The sequence below is a fragment of the Lactuca virosa genome, chromosome 4 (assembly GCF_052849685.1).
Source record: "Lactuca virosa cultivar CGN04683 chromosome 4, Lactuca_virosa_CGN04683_v6, whole genome shotgun sequence".
In the NCBI taxonomy this organism is placed as follows: domain Eukaryota; kingdom Viridiplantae; phylum Streptophyta; class Magnoliopsida; order Asterales; family Asteraceae; genus Lactuca; species Lactuca virosa.
Window position 1 is genome coordinate 433,268,335 of NC_136429.1, and position 21,031 is coordinate 433,289,365.

The 21,031-nt window shown below is 34.1% G+C and overlaps 1 long non-coding RNA gene across 1 annotated transcript; it reads left to right on the forward strand.

Moving 5' to 3' along the window:
• The first annotated feature begins 14,962 nt into the window (after positions 1 to 14,962).
• On the forward strand, positions 14,963 to 15,675 carry LOC145108765 (uncharacterized). The gene is made up of 3 exons (XR_013708543.1): positions 14,963 to 15,054; positions 15,332 to 15,462; positions 15,572 to 15,675. It is a non-coding gene; the product is annotated as an uncharacterized LOC145108765 (long non-coding RNA).
• Positions 15,676 to 21,031: the final 5,356 nt, after the last annotated feature.

The following is a 21,031-nucleotide window of genomic DNA, read 5'->3' on the forward strand; positions in this document are numbered from 1 at the left end:
CTTACGATCCCTTTTATATAGATCCATGTTAATCTTTCCATCTTGTTTGATTTCTCTATTAGCAGGAAGTGGGCAGATTGGGTTAACCCATCGACTATCACCCAAATAGTTCCCAACTCAAGTCTTATAACAATAACTTCGTCTTTTGACTTCGAGAGTCTTATCCATCCATGCAGTGCTTCCTCCGTGATATTCTCCGGCTTTGATGCTTTCAAGGCTGGTCGTAGATGTTGACAATGTTTTGTTCTCGCTTCGTGAGCAGACAAGTATGTTATTGATGAAAATAATGAAAATGCTGACTAGGAATGGTTGGGAAAACTCGGTTCGTAGGGTCCTTGAATACTGTGGGGGAATTCGTTAGACCGAAGGGTATCACAACGAATTTGAAATGGCCGTATCGAGTTCGAAAAGCAGTTTTTTTTATTTTGAAATGTCATTTTCTCGGACTCGGGGCTGATGATAACTGCATCTTAGATCTATTTGTAGAAGTAACTAGCTCCTTAAAGCTGGTCAAATAGGTCGTCCATCCGAGGAAGTGGATATCGGTTTTTGATAGTGAACTTATTCAATTACCTAAAATCGTTGCACATTCTGAAGAATCTGTCTTCTTGACGAACAAGACCGGAGCTCCCCAGGGTGAGAAGCTTGGTCCAATGAATCCTTTGCTCAACAATTTTCTTAATTTCACTGGATAACTCCTGAATTTTGGCGGGAGCTAACCTGTAGGGTGAATTGGCAATTGATGTGGCTCCCGGTATGAGGTTGATTCGAAATCCAACCTGTCTTTCTGGGGGTATTCCTGGAAGGTCTTCAGGAAATACATCTGGAAATTCGCATGCCATTGGGATGTCTTTAATGTTTACTTCTTCCTTGGCCTCATCACCACATGAGCGAGAAGTACATAGTTCTTCTTGTGCAGGCACTTCTGTGCCTTGATGCACGAAATGAGACGAAAATTGGCGCCAGGTTTATCACCATAGATTATTAGAGTTTCGTGATATGGGAGGCTAAGGCAAATGGCCTTCTCACGACACATAGTATCAGCATGGTGGGGGCTTAACCCAACGATGCCGATTATCACATCAAAACTCATAATATTTACTGGCACCAAATCTATTTGAAATGAATGTTCGTTTAGTGTTAAGGTGCACCCTACATAAATATCTTTTGTTGATTCGTTTTTTTTTCCAATAGCCATATCCATCGTGAAGGCTTTGTTTAGCTTCTGGGGTTGTTGTTTTAGTAAGTGCTTGAATTTTTTACTAACGAAGCGTCGCTCAGCTCCACTATCGAGTAAGATGCAAGGGGAAAGAGTTGTTAAGTGGGAACATACCAGTAACAACCGACGGGACTTGAATTGCTTCGTCTTGACCTAGGGTTAGGACCCTTCCTGATCCTCCTACCCTTTGATTGTTAGCCTTGGGGCAATTGCGTCGGAAATGGCCGGTTCCTCCACACTCATAGCAGGTGTGACTGGCCCCAACATTGATGTCGTTGTTACTGTTGTTGCGATTGTTGTTGTTGTTTGGCTGCTGATTCTGTTGTGGATAAATTCTACAGTATTTGGCGGTGTGACTATTTCGGTTGCATTTATTACAATACGGCTCCCGTCAGGCTCCCTTATGATGGAAAATGCACTGGTTGCATTTTGGAAGGCATCCAGCATATGGTCTCGCTGGTGTTGATGTAGTAGGTGTCATGGTCGCATGGACAGCAACAACATGTTGTTTCTTCGAGAACCCTTGAGTTGGCTGTCCCTTCCTCTTACTTCCAGACTTTCGCTTCCTGCTCTTAAGCTTGGGGTTTGGAGTGCCTTGATAAGCTGTCACTTGTTGGTTTCCGTGCTCGTTCCTTCGGCTGGAGTTGTCGATGCTATTTCGACATCTATTGGTGTTGTTTGCGTTGAGTTGTGCCATAGCAACGGTTACTGCCGCTGTTACAGCAACTTGAAATGTAGCAGAGTCCATTTTCAGGAGTGGTGTCTCGCGGGTGTGTTTTTTATTTCTGTGGGATGTCATTTTCCTGCTGCATGATGATAAGCCAGATCGTAAGTAACGATCATCATTCCTGGTTGTACTCTATAAATTTTGCATCTTGTCGTATGATTCTCAATGTTTCCATCTACATCCCTATGATGTATTTACGGTAGTAGGTAATCGCAGTTTTTGCACGAATTTTAAGTCTGTCCATAGAGTTTATAGATTATTTTGGATTTCGGGATCCTTGAGTAACTAGCGGTCTCGAGGGTTCGGTTATGCATATAATTGAATTTATACAATAACATGAAATAAAGATAACACATAATTGTTTCATTGGTAAGTACCATCTTAGTACACGAAAGAGAGTCATATCGGGTTGTGGGGGGGGGGGAAGCTGCTCCTAATCGTGACGGAAAGTGTCTGGTGGCGGTGCTGATGAAGTGGATGCACCCTGGAGATGAGCTACTTGTCGCTCGGCGTCTCGTAGTCGTGCCTCCCAAACCGACTATCTCGTTTGGAAGTCTCCAATTGCTTCCCGCGTTTGTCTCTCATCTCTCTCAACAGCAGTCTGTATTTGGTCCGTTTGTTCTGAGGTGTCCTAAGCTTGGTTATCAATATTTCGGATGCGTCGGACCATGACTGGGAGGGCCCGGTCAGCTGGTCCTCTATGACTAAGATCGAAGAAACCTCGGTTCCTACCGTAGTGTGGTTGTATCCCCTGCTGGTGACTCCATCTCCAATTATCGTGTGCCCATGGGGGCGTGGGGCCATCGGGGCCCATAGGATAAGCCGGTACTTTGGCCATGTATGGAGGATTGATGACCTCGGACTCTACATCTGAGTCATCATCCTCATCGCCCTCGAGCTCTTCCTCTTCGAGGTTCACTACTAGCTCGGCGGGTTCATCTGTAAGTTCTACTTCATGTTCCTCCTCTGGTTCTTCCTTTGAGTCTTCTTCTGGGTCAAGCCACCCTGCATTCCCCTGACTAGGGAGATATGGGTCTCCTGGCTAATGATGCCCGTCTATAGTGTATTGCACGAAGGGGTATAAATACTAGAAACAAATAGCACACCAAATACTCCTATAGTATTTTAATTTTGTTTAGGTTTGCTTCAATAAGCTCTTTGGATAATTAAATGGTAAGTTTTTGATTCATTGTCCATCACGATTACTCCCGAACACATGTTGGTCGTATTTTGAATGAATGTAGTTGATCATGCTACATTCACCCCCAATACGACTACATAACTGCCCGGGTTTAATAGCGATGTTCAAATCCTCCAAGGACTTTTACTGTTCTTGTTGTGTTATTACTCTAAAATACACGCATAGGTATGTATTTTAATTATTATGTTCAGAGTAGTTTAGTCCCATTGTATTTATAGTTGCATATCATGTATGATTAGATATGCTAGTTCACTATAAACAATGCTCTGATACCAATCTGTCACACCCCCGAACCAGACGACGGAAACGTCCGGGGGCTTGTGCGTGACTTCATCTTGAAATATCATTACAGTGAATATAAACGAAACATAACATCATCATCACCATGCATAATTTAATACAACTGCCATTGTTTACATCAAGTACAATCTTTTAAATTACATGACCAAAACATTCACTGAATGATGTTTAACAGTACACAAAACAAAATCCCATATTCTTGATGATTCTTTTGTCTAACGAGTCCCTGAGAATACAAGTTATTTTGAAAACGTCAACATATATTATGTTGGTGAGTTCATAAGCATGTTTGATTGAAAAGTTTTGTATGGTTCGTAAAGCACCAGAAAATCCGATATTTTCTGTAAAGTGGTTTGAAAATAATTGTGTCAAAATCAAGTATTAATGCATGTGTGTTTACTACTTTTCAAATGTATAAATAAACAAAAATGAAATCCAGATAGAAACCCTGTATTTTTTTCTGGTGTAAGTGGAAGGTAATGTATAAATGTATTTATCCAAGAAAATCCGATATTTTATGCATATAAAAGTATCGTAATCATAAAATCCCATGACCGAGTATCGATGTATGTATGTTTTTAGTATCGTCTAGATTTGTATAAATATACCGAAATCTTTGATGAAGTTAGTCTCTAAGTGAGCCGTTACAACCATGCTTGATAATGACTAATTCGCATGTCTTGACGTTTTCAGGCGCCGATTTTGATGTAGGTAAGGTTTGTCGCCCTAGACTGGCCTAGTCTAGCTGTAGCGAACAACTAAGACGTGGGGGGTCACCCCGTATAGATCTATAAACAAACTCCCGCTCTCCCTCCAGGAAACTCTGGTTATAACTACAGACTACGATTGTACACTCAAAGGTGCCAACCGACAAGTCTCGCTAGATTCTCAACCTTTCATACCATGTTTAATGTTTACGTGTATGTTGTATGTTTTAATATCCAAAAGGTACATATATATATATATATATATATATATATATATATATATATATATATATATATATATATATATAAGTATACGAAGTTCAATAATTATGTAAAGGATAGAGTTACGATCTACTAAGCATATGAATTCCAATCCAAGCCCAATTAGCATCTAAATGGACCACAAAACCCCAATAACATGTAAGAGGGTAATTTGGGCCCAATAGGCATGTAAATGGACCACCAAGGCCTAACAAACATGTGACCCATAGCTTAGGCCCAAATTAACATGTAAATGGGTCGCAAGGCCCAATAAGCATGTCATGGAAGATATTGGGCTCAATATACACTTAAATGGGCCCTTAAGGCCCATTGGCCATGTAATGTGAATATTAGGCCCAATAAAATTGTTATCGACGTATTTCGTTCATTCGTTATTGTTTCGTTGTTTGTTTTAGCTCAAAATTTGCCAAATTGATTATAAAAAGTTCTCTCTTTGTAAAAGCGACATTCTTGGCCAATAAGCCTCAAATATTCTATTAAAGCTCAAAGTTTTGTAAAAATAACACTTTAGTCCATAACTTATAAAAATTTGTAATTCCGTCCCAAATGTTTAGAAATTCACGGTTTTGGTTCAAAAATTTATATTTTGAAATTTATAGCCCAGTTTTGCAGAAAATTGCATTTTCAGCCCCTTGTTTGTAAAATTTGACACTTTCGGCCCAATTTTGATAAAAGTTACATTTTTGGTCCAATTTAGAAATAAATGTTATTTTCACCCTTAAATTTGGTTTATTTACATTTATAACTCAAACTTTGGTCAAATAACATTTTTAATCCCAAAACTTTCATTTTTTTCGCAAATTTGGGCCTAAAACCGTGAGGCCCGAATGTTTGGCCCATTAGGCTAAACTTTACATTTTTGCCCCTTTGGAAAGCATGTTTATCATAAAAATCCATTTTTGTACAAGTAGGACCTGTTTGATCCTTATAAAGACATAAATGTCACTTTTTGCCCTTATCTTTTGTTTTCTTGAAAATTTTGACCCTTAACAAGTTTTTTGCCTTAAGTTTTTATGTCTTAATCATATGAACACTTTTAGCTTGATAATATGATGTATAAGATGTCTTAGTTCATATACCTTTTTATTAATGATGCTTAAGAGGTCGAGATATGTTAAGATCTAACACATTTTTACAAAATAAACTAAGAAATCACACAATACATTCATATAACACATAGATCTACACATTTTACTTGTATTCTCCCCCAAAAATCATGTAAAAACCGAAAACAAGTGGGTATGAACTCACCTTGGGTTTGTTGGTTCGGTTTTGAAGAGAAGATGAAGAAGTTTTCGGCCTTGATCAAACTTTCCTTGAGTGGTTTTCGAAATCTATGAAATAAGGAGGTATATTCCATGGAATATTATGGTTTGAGAAAAGATCTTTAAAGAAAATCAAGAAGTTAAGCCATGAATCCTAATGAAAAACTTACCAAGATGATGATCTAGATGGAATACGCCTTGATGATCCACACAAGGTCTCGAAAATATGGATGAAAAAGAGGTGTTCTTGAGAGGATTCTTGAGATAATTTTGAAAAGAAATGAAGGTGGTGAGATGTTGGTGTTGGCCGAGGATAATAAAGCGAGGAAGAAAGAAAGATTTTTTTTTTTTGCATAGAGGGTAATAAGCCTTATGGATGTTTGTGATCTTCTAGATATTTGTTGGATAATTGTGAGTTGTCAAGTGCTTAACCCATGCACCCTCCCATTAATCTTTTTCTCTTTTTTTTTTACACTCATGGGCCGAGAATTTTGGGCTAGGAGAAGGGGTGGAATAGTTTGGGCCTTTACTTGTCTTTACTCGAAATTATGAGGCCCAAATAATTACTTTTCGGCCCAATGGGCCTTTAGGGTAGTTCACGGCCCAAAATGGCATAAAAGAATAGATTTATGGCTTACTAGGGTTAATTGGATTAGTTATGGCCCAATAAGGAAACCCTAGCCATAATGGACTTAAACTGGGATTCTTAGGGTTTTCAACCCTTAGTTGAACACATGAGATGTATTTGAATGAGCATAGAGTATGATATTCTCTTAGAGTACAAGCTATTACACTAGGTGAATGATTACATGAGAGTAGAATTTCCTAGCAAAAATGCTAGTTGTGACAACCGCCACCAGCCGCCACTGCCACCACCAGCACCATCATTGTCGTCGCTGTCGCCACTAGCCGACACTGCCACCATCACCACCACTCCGCCACCACAATCAATGACACTGCCACCATCACCACCACCGTCCCAGCCACCATATAAGTTAGAAAACAAGGTAAAATTAAGCAAAATAGGCAAAGAGGGTAATTATGTCATTTTACATGAATTCCAATTCCATTTCCTGCCAACCAAACAGATTTTGGAATTATTTCCAATTCCATTTCCTGCCAACCAAACAACATATGGAATTGGATTCAAATTCCTGACAGATTCCTTTTCCAATTCCAATTCAAATTCCTTCAGCAACATTCTGCGAACCAAACAGCACCTTAAAGTTTAAATCTTTTACCAGCACGGTCAAAGGCAGCAGATTCAGGACCTTTAACAGCACTGTCGATGGGATCTGAAATAATAAAAACGGTTTTGTAGTTTCGATGGATCGGAAACAATTATAAATCCAACACGAATACGATGCAAAATAGAAAAATGAAAAAAAAACATGCTTCGAAAAATATTGAACGAATCTTTATCTTCATCGATACCTACTTGAGTTGTCATGTATGCAACGATGTTTGAGATAGAGAGAAATTGAAGTGGTTTGTGACGGAAAAGTGGAGCGACCTAAGGTGAGAAATACGGTTTGCTGAGGGATTTCAAAAATTCTAGGAATCAAAAAACCCAAAAAGTTGAAGTTAAGATCGATCTGTTGCTTCAAACTCTGGTAAAAAAGGCCAGCGACTCAGTATTGAACCTATTCGGTAGCTTCCCCAAAGTCCTGAGTTCCTTCTACCTCTTGACGCTCCTTCGCCGGAGGTAGATTTCGTTGTAATCTGTAACAAAAAAAATTAATAATAACACACATGAGATTCCAAAACAATGAAGTATAAAGAAGAAGACATGAGCGATAAGGTAAGCTTTTAGGGTTTCTCTTGATCTTGAATGAAGCGATAGAAAGATATAAATATAGATATTTTTGGTTGTAGTGGTGCTGTTGGGATTATGGTTCTATCAAAGCAGAAGTGAATGCATGATTCTAATGTATGTTCAAAATAGCAATTGTGTGTATATTGTTAAGCAAATGAAGTCAAAATTACTAATTCTAATAGAAGATCAACATTGGTGTTAAGCAAATCGAAATGTGTTGCAGGCTAGTGTGACCTTTATACCTTAATAGTTCCTTTAAATCTCTTCCAACCAACATCAATCTCACTTGCTGAACTCCTCCATAGGTGGGATTTAATTCCAACATTCTTGTGAGTAACCGATTTACCTCCAATTTACACATTTGAAATCTGCCTTCCCTTATCTTCTATTCATTTCCATCAAATTCAAATGATGAAAAGGAAGATAACCGGTATACAAAACATACATGCTCAGCCATGCTAAAATAATATTAGCAGTCCAGGTATTAGAACAGTAAAAGCCAAGAAAATAGAGGAATTTTTTGGAAAATATTATGTAGAAGGGAAGTGATATTTCCACTTAAGGAATTTATTCATCCACATAAAATTTAATTTCTAAGTGGGAAATATCAAGAAAACAAAGGAAATGCTTATCAATGATTAAAGATTTTGCATATGGATTTTAAGCGTAATTTCTATGAGTTTAAATGAGTTTGGTAATTTTCCAGGAGTTTACATGTGCACTAAAATGTCTACTAACTCCTTTTTATCTAAAAAAGCATATTATTGTTTTTTTTAATTTTCCCAAAGGAACTGCGAAGTAAAAAAAAACTTATATTTGATCAAACCATTAGAGGAGCGGCCTTGGCCAAGGTTAAAATGTAAATATGTGCATTAAGCTTCTCCTTCAGTCCTAAATGTCACTTATCCACCTTGCCTCTAACTTCGTTCTCATAGCAGCAATTTCCTACACCAAAACATGTATCATCACACATGAAATTAATACAGAACTTTAAAAAAAATCAACCTTAAGCATAAAAGACCTGCCTTTCTCTTTGAATACCAACTTTTTCATTCTATTACACCAGGCACAACCATTGGGAAATCCCTAAATAAGAATGCAAATAAAAAATCATTATGAAAACCCTTTCAACACACATTTAAGTAGATAAGTTTAAAGTAGACTACCATTTGTGGGGTTCCTCCCTTATTTGTCGATGCCTCTCTTTATGGGCACAATCAAAACCTTCTTGAGCTTTATCTAAAACCTCCTCATCACATGTCGTGCCTTTATTTCTTAATTCCTAGTAACTTTCAACATGTGATGAAGATCCTCTGTTAAGCACACACATACACAAATATTTGTAAGATCACCTGTTAAACACAAAACAATAAGTGCATACATGTTATTTCACTTCACAATTACACAAGAATGCTGTTATATTCTACAAACAATCATGAAGGTACATATCACCATTTTTAGATTATTGAAATATAAAAGATAGCAAAAACAAATGTGAGTTTTTTACATATCTTTTTTTTTCCGGATCGGTTGAAATAGTAAATATACAAAGAAGCTACCATTTATAGATCTTTGTTTCAAGATATGCTGAAACAAAATAAATATAAAAAATAGTTAGTTTATATGAATCTTTGTTTGCAGATCTACCGAAATGTAGACAAAATACAAAAAATTAGTTATTGCAAATATTTGTTTCTATAACCTGAAAGTCACCATAACAGCCATCGTAAAGTCACCATAACAACAACCTGAAAGTCCACAAACCACACATGATGAAAGGTAAACAGAGACCTTATCGAAGCAGATCTTCTTAGCATAAAATGAGAAAAAAACCATATAATCGAAAAGGTTGAAGCCGAATATTACGTTTGAAAACATAATTTATGAATGTAACATCTTTTTAGCCATTGTGCTTCGTTAAAACCCGAAAAACATAAATCTTTCAAACAAACAAATTTTAAAACAAAAACAAAAATAGAAACACGGCAAGAACGAATAGCAGGTGATGGGTTTGAATATCTATTACTCGCATAGGAAGCCTCAGGGTGGAGGTCGTTGCGTCGATAAACAAGGCGCAAGTTCGATGTCAGATTTCATTTTAGATCAGAAAGTAAGAAGGCGCAAGCAAATGGAGGTCGTGGTGAGTGCAATGGTTGTGCGTGCTTAATAGATGATCACCATTTTTAGATTATTGAAATGGTCCCTTAAAAATAGTTAAGTTAAATAAAATAAATTAATAGTAAACTTAAAATGTTAAAAAAATATAAAATTCCTAAAAATGAAAGATGTAAAAGAAATTTTCTAATTTGAAAAAGATGATTAATAACACAAAAAGAAAGTTATAATTTTTTTTGCAAATAATTGTTAAACAATGTTTAGATGAACGTAAGAAATAATATTTTTATAAAATTATAATCAAATCTATAAAAGCAATTCAAATAATTAAAGTTATAAAAAGAATCAGAAAAACAAATACTTTGTAAAAAAATTGGAGAAAAGACTTGTAAATATGAGGGAAATTATATATGTAAAAAAATCTACCAAAATTGTAAAAGAAAGAAAAATATGGGCCAAATTTGTAAAAAATAAATAAATAAATAAATAAGATGTTTTAGTGGGAAGTAACAAGGGGGGGGGGAACTTTTAAGGACCAAAATTGTAATTTCGGGTTTGGGTGAATGTCGTACAATTGTTATCTTAAGAATAAATGAAATTATCCCTAATCCTAATAAAAGACTCTCTACACCGCCACATTGCGCCCTTCTACACCTTCTATATGCCACATGTCAATCTCAGAAATACTCTATGACTGATGTTCCCGCCCATGCGAATTTTCAATTGTCAATAACTTTTCTCCTAAGATTAAGGAAATTTGTTTTCATATTCGATTACACTGCATTCAAATTACATATTATATATGTAAACAAAAATTTCAAACTTTAATAGATATATACAATCCCTTAAAATCAGCCAATCATAATCCTCAAACTTACAAATATCGATCCCCTATTATTATCTTCTTCACTTCTTCATTGGCGTCTTGGAACCTATCATTCGAGAATTCTTCTTCGTCTCTACAAACTACCGAAGGTGCATCTTCATCTGTTTAGTCCACAACAAAAAATTCTTAGTGATTTACGTTTTTGTGATCTATAATATTTTTTTTTAATTTTCTTTCTTTTTCTTCTCCTTCTGTTACGATTCTTCTTCTCATTCTCTTATTTATTTTGAGGAATTGAGTTTCATATATCATCCTACTTTCGTTCTGTATGTTATATGTTTGGTTAGAAGGAGATATCATAGTTCTGTTGTTAAATTATGAAGAAAAGGGCATATATGTCCTTTTTTCCTTAAAAAATAATGTCAAGTTTTTTTGAATACCATCAAATATCATGTTGCATTTGTAATTTGTGTAAAAATTGACAAATGATCAATAATGTCATGGTGTTAATGCCACATGGACCTTTTTGAAAAGGTTTATCACCAACAGGACCATTTATGTAAAAAAAACTGTCATAGTGACCATTTCTATCAAGAGTTTTTATAACAGAAAGCTTAAGTTTTTTATTTTTTAAGCTATACATTGTTTTTATCATTTATAAATGAAAAAAAGAATCTATACTTTCATTTTTTAATCATTTGTTTTTGTTTTTTCATAAATTATAAAGAAAAGAGCATAATGGTCCTTTTTTGTCATAAACAAATAATCTCAGTTTTTTTGCATTTTTTTGTTTGAAGGAGATATCATACAACAGAAGTGTGGTATATGTTTTTATTTTTTTATCATTTGTTATTGTTTTTCATAACTTATACACAAAAGGGCGTATTTGTCTTTGTTTCCTTAAAGAACGAATGCCAGTTTCTGTTGTAACAATTTTTCTAAAACTCTTTTCACATACTTTTTAGATGAAAGAAGTTAAACTTTCTGTTAAAATTGTATTCAATGTAATTAACATTACAACAAAATAGAAAAGTGACTTACATGTATGACTACAACCGAGCAGTTTACATTCTCTATTTTGTCAATATTCTGTATAAAAAACAAGATAGAAAATGATTAATAAATTGAAGCATGAAAGCATTGTTAGGTCTATAAAGGAAACATTTTTTCTTTTACCACATTCATTTGAAACTTCCATGTATTTTTCCTTTCACCACATTCATTTGAAACTCCCATTACTTTTCAATTTATTTCTAATAATAATTATAGTTTGGTCAATTATGTTAAATAAATATCAAACCTAAAGTATAATCATATATAAACTAAATTTCAATATTAAAATAATATTTTTACTTCTACTTATAAAGTTATGTTTTTTAACATTTAACTTATTATACTTAATTTATTAGTTTTAATATATTGTTGGATGTAAACCATTATCATTTTAAAGATACAAATTTGGAACAATTTGTATAAATTACTTAAATTATTCATTTAAATATAACATTACAGGGTTAACTTAAATATAAATTTTAGTTTAACTTAAACAACCCAAAGAATACTTTGTAAATAGTTAAAAGTGATAAATTATAGTGTATTTCTAATAATGATTATAAGTTGGTTAATAAAGGTTAAATATATATATCAAACCTAAACTGTAATCATAAATAAACTAAATTTCAATTTTAAAATAATATATTTACTTCTACTTATAAAGTTATGTCTTTAAATTTTAACATATTATACTTAATTTATTAAATTTAATATGTTGTTATATGTAGACCATTATCAGTTTAAAGCTATAACTTTTGAACAGTCTGGACAAAATACATAAATTGTTAACTTAAATATAACATTACAATGTCAACTTAAATATAAATTTCAGTTCCACTTAAAAAAACCAACGAATATTTTTTAAATAGTTAAAAGTGATAAATTATAGTGATAAATGCAAAAACTAAATTGTAATCTCAATTTAACTAAAATATTTCCTACACATATTTTTATAATTGTTAAAAATTTTCAAATAAGTAGCTTAAACTAACTTACAATAACAATAGTTAAAATTAACTGTATATAAATGATTATATTGTTACCTTTAAAATCAAAACATAATGTTTGATGTTTTAAATAATTATAATGATAGAAATTAAAACATTAAGCAAATAAACTTTAAAAATTTAGTTAACAATAACAACAAATATAAATAACATTAAACCATATATTATATTTAATTTTATTCATGTGTAACTCGCAGGTAGAAGTCATTCAAACGATTGAGATTATGAAGTTATAATAGATGTATATATTACCATATAATTCAAAATAATCAATATATTATATCAATTTAGTCTACGAATTATTATATCAAATTTAACAACAACGTTATTGTTATATATAAAAAAACATATATTTGTAAACACTTCAACTATATAGGTATTTCTGCGCATTACAATGTCAACTTAAATATAAACTTCAGTTCCAATTTAAAACCAAAGAATATTTTGTAAATAGTTAAAAAAATATAAATTGTAGTGATAAATGCAAAAACTAAATGGTAATCTCAATTTAACTAAATTATTTGCTAAAGATATTTTTATAATCGTTAAAAGTTTCAAAATAGACAGCTTAAAATAACTTACAATAACAATACTTAAAAAAAAAAACTCTATATAAATGATTATATTGTCACCTTTAAAATCAAAAAATAATGTTTGATGTTTTAAATAATTATAATCATATAAATTAAGACATTAAGCAAATAAATTTTAAAAAATTAATTAACAATTACAACAACTATAAATAACATTAAACCATATATTATATTTAATTTCATTCATGTGTAACTCGTAGGTAGAAGTCATTAAAACGATTGAGATTATGAAGTTATAATACATGTATATAGTATATATTATCATATAACTCAAAATAATCAATATATTATATCAATTTAGTATAAAAATTATTATATCAAATTTAACAACAACGTTATTGTTATATTTAAAAAACATATATTTGTAAAGACTTCAACTATATAGGTGTTTCTGCGCAACGCGTGGGCATTCGCCTAGTACTCAAATAAATAAAAACCATTTCTGCCACTTGTCACTTTCTCATACATTTTGACGCATGTAATTTTGTAGTTAATTCTTGGAAATTAATTTTCACATGTCATTTTATGGTAATTTTTTATTTTCTTAATTAACTATAATAATTTATAGGTTATAGAAATTAATTAATGTGTCATTAATTTGTTTCTTTATATTTTCAAATTTTAATATGTTTCTTTTAATATACATAATTCAAAATTGGCATGCATATTTTAAAGTTCACTGTCATTTTCAAAATTTATATCTCCATATATAGTTTTTTTTAATCAACCCGTGTAGTACACGGATCTCACACCTACTATATATATATATATATATATATATATATATATATATATATATATATATATATATATATATATATATATATAGAGAGAGAGAGAGAGAGAGAGGTAGGTTCAAATGTTTCCCATATATATTATGTGGTAGAATGCACCAATAAGAATTTAGTAAAAATTAAATTATTATGTAATCAAATAAATATAGATATTAAATGATTTCCATAATTATATGTATTTTAAATGATATCCATAATTATAATTCATTTTTTATGGAAACTAATTAATTTCATCATTAATGTAAGCAATAATATTCTTTTAGAATGGATTCATATCTTAAAGAATGAGAGTGTATTCTAGTACAATACACTCTCCTTCTTCATATTCGATGCAACTTTATTCTATTTTAAGTGAGTGAGTTCTGAAACAAAACACGAACTCATACATAAAAAACTAGATGCGAATTCACTCTGAAAGAATATTATTGCTAACATTAATGACGAATTTAATTAGTTTCTATAAAAAGAGATTTATACTTATGGATATCATTTATTATACATACAATTATATAAATCATTTAATATCTATCTTTATTTAATTAAATAATTATTTAATTTTACTAAATTTCTGTTGGTGCATTCTAACACACAATAAATATAAGAAACACATTAACCTAGCCCTATATATATATATATATATATATATATATATATATATATATATATATATATATATATATATATATATATTATGTTCCCTTAGGAACAGTAATATCTTCTTATTTGTCCAAAATCAATTTTGTTTTTGGTCAACATCTGGATTGGTGTCTTAAACACATGTTGTGTTACCTGGTGTTCACCTCCATTCCCGCTCCACCAAATTTCTGGCTTGCTAGAAACCCTCACCGGTCTACGTCGACGTCATATCCATCCATTGAGGAAGACATCGACTTCTTATGTGCTGGAGGTGACGGGCTTCTTATGTGTTGGAAATGTTCCAATCAAACCATTTCAGGTTAGTATCTATCTTTTTTTGGGATGTTCTTATGCTTTAAACAATTTCTATGTTGCTTGGTTCCTTCGGACATAAAGAAGACCTAATTTGGATTTGTTTCTATGTTTCTCAACTATGCTTAACTGTGGCTTCCCGGTGTTGTCGGTTCAATACCGCCGGCTTAGAGCCATTGGAAGTTTGTCCCTACGTCGGAGGTAAGGTTCAAGGTCTTGATTTCTGGGTTTTTTTTTCTGTTGTCTAATTTTGGTTCAAAACCCAAACCCAAAACTGTTATTGTTGTCAAAAACGTAATGTTTAACGTTTTCAAGGCCACAAGGAATGACTGGTATGCCTAGTTTTCCAATTCTATTATTTTTATTCCTCTCACTATTCTTCTTCTTCGCTAATTCTCTGTTATTTGTGAACTGGTTTACAATATAATGCTTTCAAAAGAAGTTAAAAAGAAACCATGTATAATTGGGTTGATTACAGGTTTTATTGAGATGAAAGAAGCAAGGAAGCATCATATAAGCAATAATATCGGTTCAAAACTCAGACCCAAAACTGTTATTGCTGTCAAAAAGCTTAAACATTAAGGTTTTGAAGGCCACAAGGAATGACTGGTATGCATAGTTTTCGTTGATTCTCTATTATTTGTAGACTGGTTTATAATTATACATATACATCTAAATCTAATGCTTTCAAAAGAATTTAAAAAGAAACCATGTATAGTTTTGCAGAATACATGTTTTATTGAGATGAAAGAAGCAATGAAGCATCATGTAAGCAATGGATGAGGGAACTAATCACATGAGCTGTTTCTCTTAAACCTACAGACACAACAAAGGGTATCTCCCATGTTTTTTTTTTTTTTCTTTTGGTATCTGGAAAAAAATACAATAATGGCTTCTGATTGTTCTTCGTGCTTATAGAAGGTTATTTGAACCCTGCTTCTGATGCACTACTGTGATTGCTTGGTTTCTTCCATAAATTGTTTGTGATAGTTGTCAATTAAGTTGAATTTTATTATCTCATCTAAATTTATGCTTTTTTTATCTCATTTCCTAAACTTCCATGTAACCTACACTTATTTTTTACTCTCATATTATATTCAAATGATGGGTTGCAACCACAGTTGAAGTTGTTAATTAGTAACATCTTCCATTACTTCTGCAATGTGATGGTTTTAGAGAAGACTGAAGATATCGAACTTTGGCTGGTCTGTTAGGTCAAAAGACAAGAGACATATACTGATTTTTTCTTCTCCTCCTTGTACTATAACTTAGGCTGGCAGTGGATGTTCTCTACTTCTTTACCAACTTTCTGTATATCATTTTGCATGTTCATTATTTTAAGACAATATGTCATATGTTGCAGAGTATCATAATTGCAGAAATCAGAGCTTTGAGTCTCGCACATTTCGTACATGGTTATAACAAAGTATGTAACAAGATCAGTTGCTTTTTTTCGTCTCAAGGTTAAATCGTTGTTCTTATATCATCAATTCTTCTTCTCATATTAGATTTAATATTGTAGCTGCTTTGATGGGAGAGCCCACAGACACCAATGAGTTGGTTCTTGCAGGAATTATAGTATGGATGCGTTTTATGGTTACAAGATAGTTAATTTGGAATAAATATTATAATGTAAAGCCACGGTAGGTTTATTTATGCTTATCTATTCTATTACATACAACCTAAGGGGTATCTAAAATATCTTTTGAACATAACACAGTTGGTTCTCCCACAAATTACACCTTTCTTCAAGCATTTTAGGCCACGTTTTATTTGCAAAATGTTTCTAGAGAGAATGGAATTTGTCAAAGAAATAAGGGGGCGTTTGGTTCGCATAATGTTTTTCAAAGGAATGGAATTTGTCGAAGGAATTGGAATCCGAAGGAATTGGAATCCAAATTTACTAGAAAATAAAATGCGTTTGGTTGACATGGAATTAATCTATTTTCTGTTTGTTTTGCTGATTTCAAAAAGGAAAAGGAATTGAAAAATAAATTTTGTATTATGACATAAATACCCTTTAATGGTTTTTTTTGTAACTATTATTTGTTTTAATAAACATGAATGTAACATCCTGTTTAAAATAGAGTAATTAAATAATAAACCCGGAACCCCAAGATGTAAATTTATAATTTATATTATTTTATAATGGCCTTAAAACCAATAATATTTAGCGGAGAGTGGTTTCGGGGAGCCAAAGGATATATTTTAGACTTTCGGGGGTCAAAGTGTAATTTCAGGATGTATTGTGTAAAGCTTTTTAGAATTTAGGGTGTGTTTGGTAAGTATTGGACTGGATTTGAAAGAGTTTTCAGAAGGCACGCGCTAAATCGTAAATTTTGGATTCATTTTGAAAAGATTATTAGAGGGAGGGGCCATTGTTGTTATTATGGGGAGAAATTTATGAGTCGGGTATATAACCCGTCGCTACGCTCGTTCAAACCCTAACACTAAAGAGTTGAATGCAACCGCCACCTTCTTCACCTCCTAGCCTCAGCCACCGCCAACACGTCGCCTGCCGTTTTGCCATCGAAACACCACCATCACTACGTCGCCGGATGTCATGCGTAGCCGGGGAGAGACCACCGAGAGCAGTCGAAGGTAGCTGCATCGGTTAGAGATCGGAGAACCGTTGTCGTGATCGTCGTCGCCACTCCGAACGGTTGCCGACAGTTGTTGTCAATCGCTAGGTTAGCCACTGCTGCCATTTCTGTTGTTGCTGGAGACCAAGACCGGCGGTGGAACGTCGTTCGGTCTGAAATGAAGGGAAGCAAGTCGTAGTGCCTACGCTGCCTCCTCCTCATCTGTGAAGCCGGAGAAACGAGACCATGGTGAGCCACCGTTGTGCCGATGTTGCTGCCTCCGTACGCCACCGTGAGGTGGTTGGTCGCGTTTATTTCCGAGAAAAAGCGTGCTTAGTTTGTGTATTTCCGTTAGGAGGGCGTGTGTGTGTGTTTTATTTGACTAGAAAACCAAGAAGCCACCACCACCACCGTGAGGTGGTGGCTGTCACCCTCTACCACCGTCGACCACCACAAGGGTGGTTGTGGGTGTGTGTTTATCTATTGTGTGTGTGTGTGTTTGTGTGTGTGTTTATTTTGGGTTTTTGTGTGGTATGTTGTAATCGGTAAAGGAATAATCAAAAGAAAAACTCATAACCACCAACGTGAGGTGGTGGCTGCCGCCTCCTGCCGCCACCAGTCGTTGTGTTGGGTGGCGGTGTGCTTCTTTGTGTTTGAATTTGTTTGGGATGCTTGGAAATTTTCTAGCCAAAAATCATAACCACCACCACGAGGTGGTGGCCTCCGCCGTGAGCCGCCATTGACCACCACTACCCGAGGTGGTAGTGGGTGGTGCCCGCCTAACGAAACCCTAATAGGCCTAGTGCAACCCTAGTGGGCTTAATGAAACCCTAATGGGGTCCAATGTAGCCTTAAATAACCGAAAAGCCCAATCATATTACTAATGGGCTAGTATTGGGTTGGAAACCCTAATGTCATGAAACCCTAATTTTGGGGATTTGTTGGGACTCGCATTTGAATTAATTACTAGATTGAAAATGTTAATTAATAATCATTTGCAAATTAACCTAAGGCAATATTGGACTTAATGGATTAAGTCCTTAATGGGTTAAGTAGGAACACTTAACCCTAATCGTCATTTCATGTAAAAAACCCTAATTTCACTTGGACTTTGAGTTTGGCCTTCTTATTGGGCTTTGGTGATTGGAGTATTGATGGGCTATCCAAGAACAAGTAAATGGACCAAAATAATTGGATGAGCTTTAGGATAAAGCCCATGTGAAGGACTTGGGCCCAATTTGGAAAATTGGGCCATAGGTGGGCCTTGAGGATTATGAGAGGTTGGACCAATTGAAATGCCAAATATTTGGATTGGGCTAAGTGGTTGGGCCTTAGGGTAAGACCATGTAGATGTCTGGGCCCAATTTGGAAAATTGGGCCATATGTTGGGCTTTGGTCCATTGGTTGACTATTGGGCCTTTGGAGTGTGAGTTGGACCTTGGGCTTGGAATCCAATTATTAATTGGGTGTTGTTTTGATGTTGATAGCTCGAGAATCTGTCAACCAGCAGCTGGAGTTTTATTCGTGGGACTTCAGCAGTATGATGTGAGTTTTCCTCACTATACCTAAGGGTCTAAGGCACCAAGGCCGGGCCTTTTGGATTGTTATCCTGATATGTTATGCTAGTATGATCTGTTAGATCAGTATCCTGGTAGATAGGATGGTATTATGCTATTATGATATGTTAGATCAGTATCCTGGTAGATAAGATAATATTATGCTATTATGATCTGTGAGATCAGTATCCTGGTAGATAGGATGTTATTATGTTGTTATGATCCGTTAGATTGGTTTGTCTGTCTATAGATTGTTATGTGATTATCTGTTATATGTGCACATGTTTGATTGGTGGTTGAGGCTCATTTGCTTTGTACGTGAGCCAATAGACCTGGGCATTCCAACCCGATGGTTGTGGGCCGTGAGTATTCCACCTCGAGGATGATTGGACTCATAGTGTGTAGGCATTCCAACCCGATCGTTGTGGGCCTTGAGTATTCCTTCACGAGGACGATTGGACTCATAGTGTGTGGGCATTCCAACCCGATGGTTGTGGGCCTAGAGTATTCCATCCCGAGGATGATTTGACTCATAGTGTGTGGGCATTCCAACCCGATGGTTGTGGGCCGAGAGTATTCCATCCCGAGGATGATTGGACTCATAGTGTGCGGGAAATCCAACCCGATGGTTGTGGGTCGAGGGTATACCATCCCGAGGATGGCTGGACCCAAAGTATGTTGGCATTCCAACCTGATGGTTGAGGGCCTGGGGTATTCCAACCCGATGGTTGATTGGACCCATAGTATGTTGTTTGTGATTATATATGTATTGTTGTGTGTATGAGTATTTTGGGGGAACTCACTAAGCTTTGTGCTTACGGTTTTAGTTTATTGTTTCAGGTGCTTCAGATGTCTCGGCTAGGCAAAGGCGTGATCGTACACATCCTCACATTTTGGACTTATGGTTTCTGGGATACTCTGATATTAAACTATTTTGAAAATGTTTTGTAATAACTAATGGCTTTTGGATGGTTGAAAAAATTTTAAATTGGCTTGATTTTTATGGGTGTTACAATGAAGATGTTTTATTTAACTAGACACTATGTTAGTACAATCTCTCAACTTAGTTTTGTGCATTTAGTGATTATTAATTATTGTTTTTAAATAATTTATGGACTTTTGTCTTTTAATCTCCAAGAAAACCAATGGTAAAAGGAGTGAACACAAAAAACCTCATGTAAGCAAATAAAAAAAATACCACAGAGACAAAAGCACAAACAGTTGGTATGCATACATATAAAAGGAGTGATTACATATTCCCAACAATAAATTCAAACCAGAAAATTTATATGTATATAGTAAAGAGAAATCTTGATACTTTATCCAAAGAAACTAGAGATGAAGTACAGTAGCAAAAAATGTATAAAACAATAGTAAAACACATTTGATTTCAGAAAATAAAAGGATTCGAGGGCTTACTTGTGAACGTAGACGAGATAGGAATAACGAACCACATGAAATACGTTAGCACAACAACAATCATCGATAGATCGAATCGTTTGGAAAATATCAGTTGCAGATTTATATAATCGAGAATGTAATGGCAGAAAAGATATGAAAATCACCGTAACTGTTTTTTTTTATATTTCATAGATAGATAATAGGAGAATAATTGTGTAATTTAAAACAAAAGATAAGGAATTGAATTTACATTCTTGTTGAAGGATGGAAGAATTAGAAATCTTTCAAATAAGGAATTGAATGGTTATTATGGAAATCTAATTCCTTTTACTTGGTTAGCCAAACGTGTTTCCCATAGGAATTTAATTTCCAATTCCTTTTAATCCATTTCCAATCAAACGAAACAAACGCGCCCTAAGAATCTGAATAAATGAATCATAGATTGTCTTGCGTTTGGTACGCAGGAAATGAAATAGAATATTTCATTTTATCATATTTCATTATACATGATGAGGGTATTTTGGTCACTTAAAAATAGGAAAGATGTAATTGGAAATCTCGATTAAATAGTCCACTGTAGGAGCTTTGTATATAATGGTATGATTAAAATATTTCCATACTGATTTTTTGTTAATTATT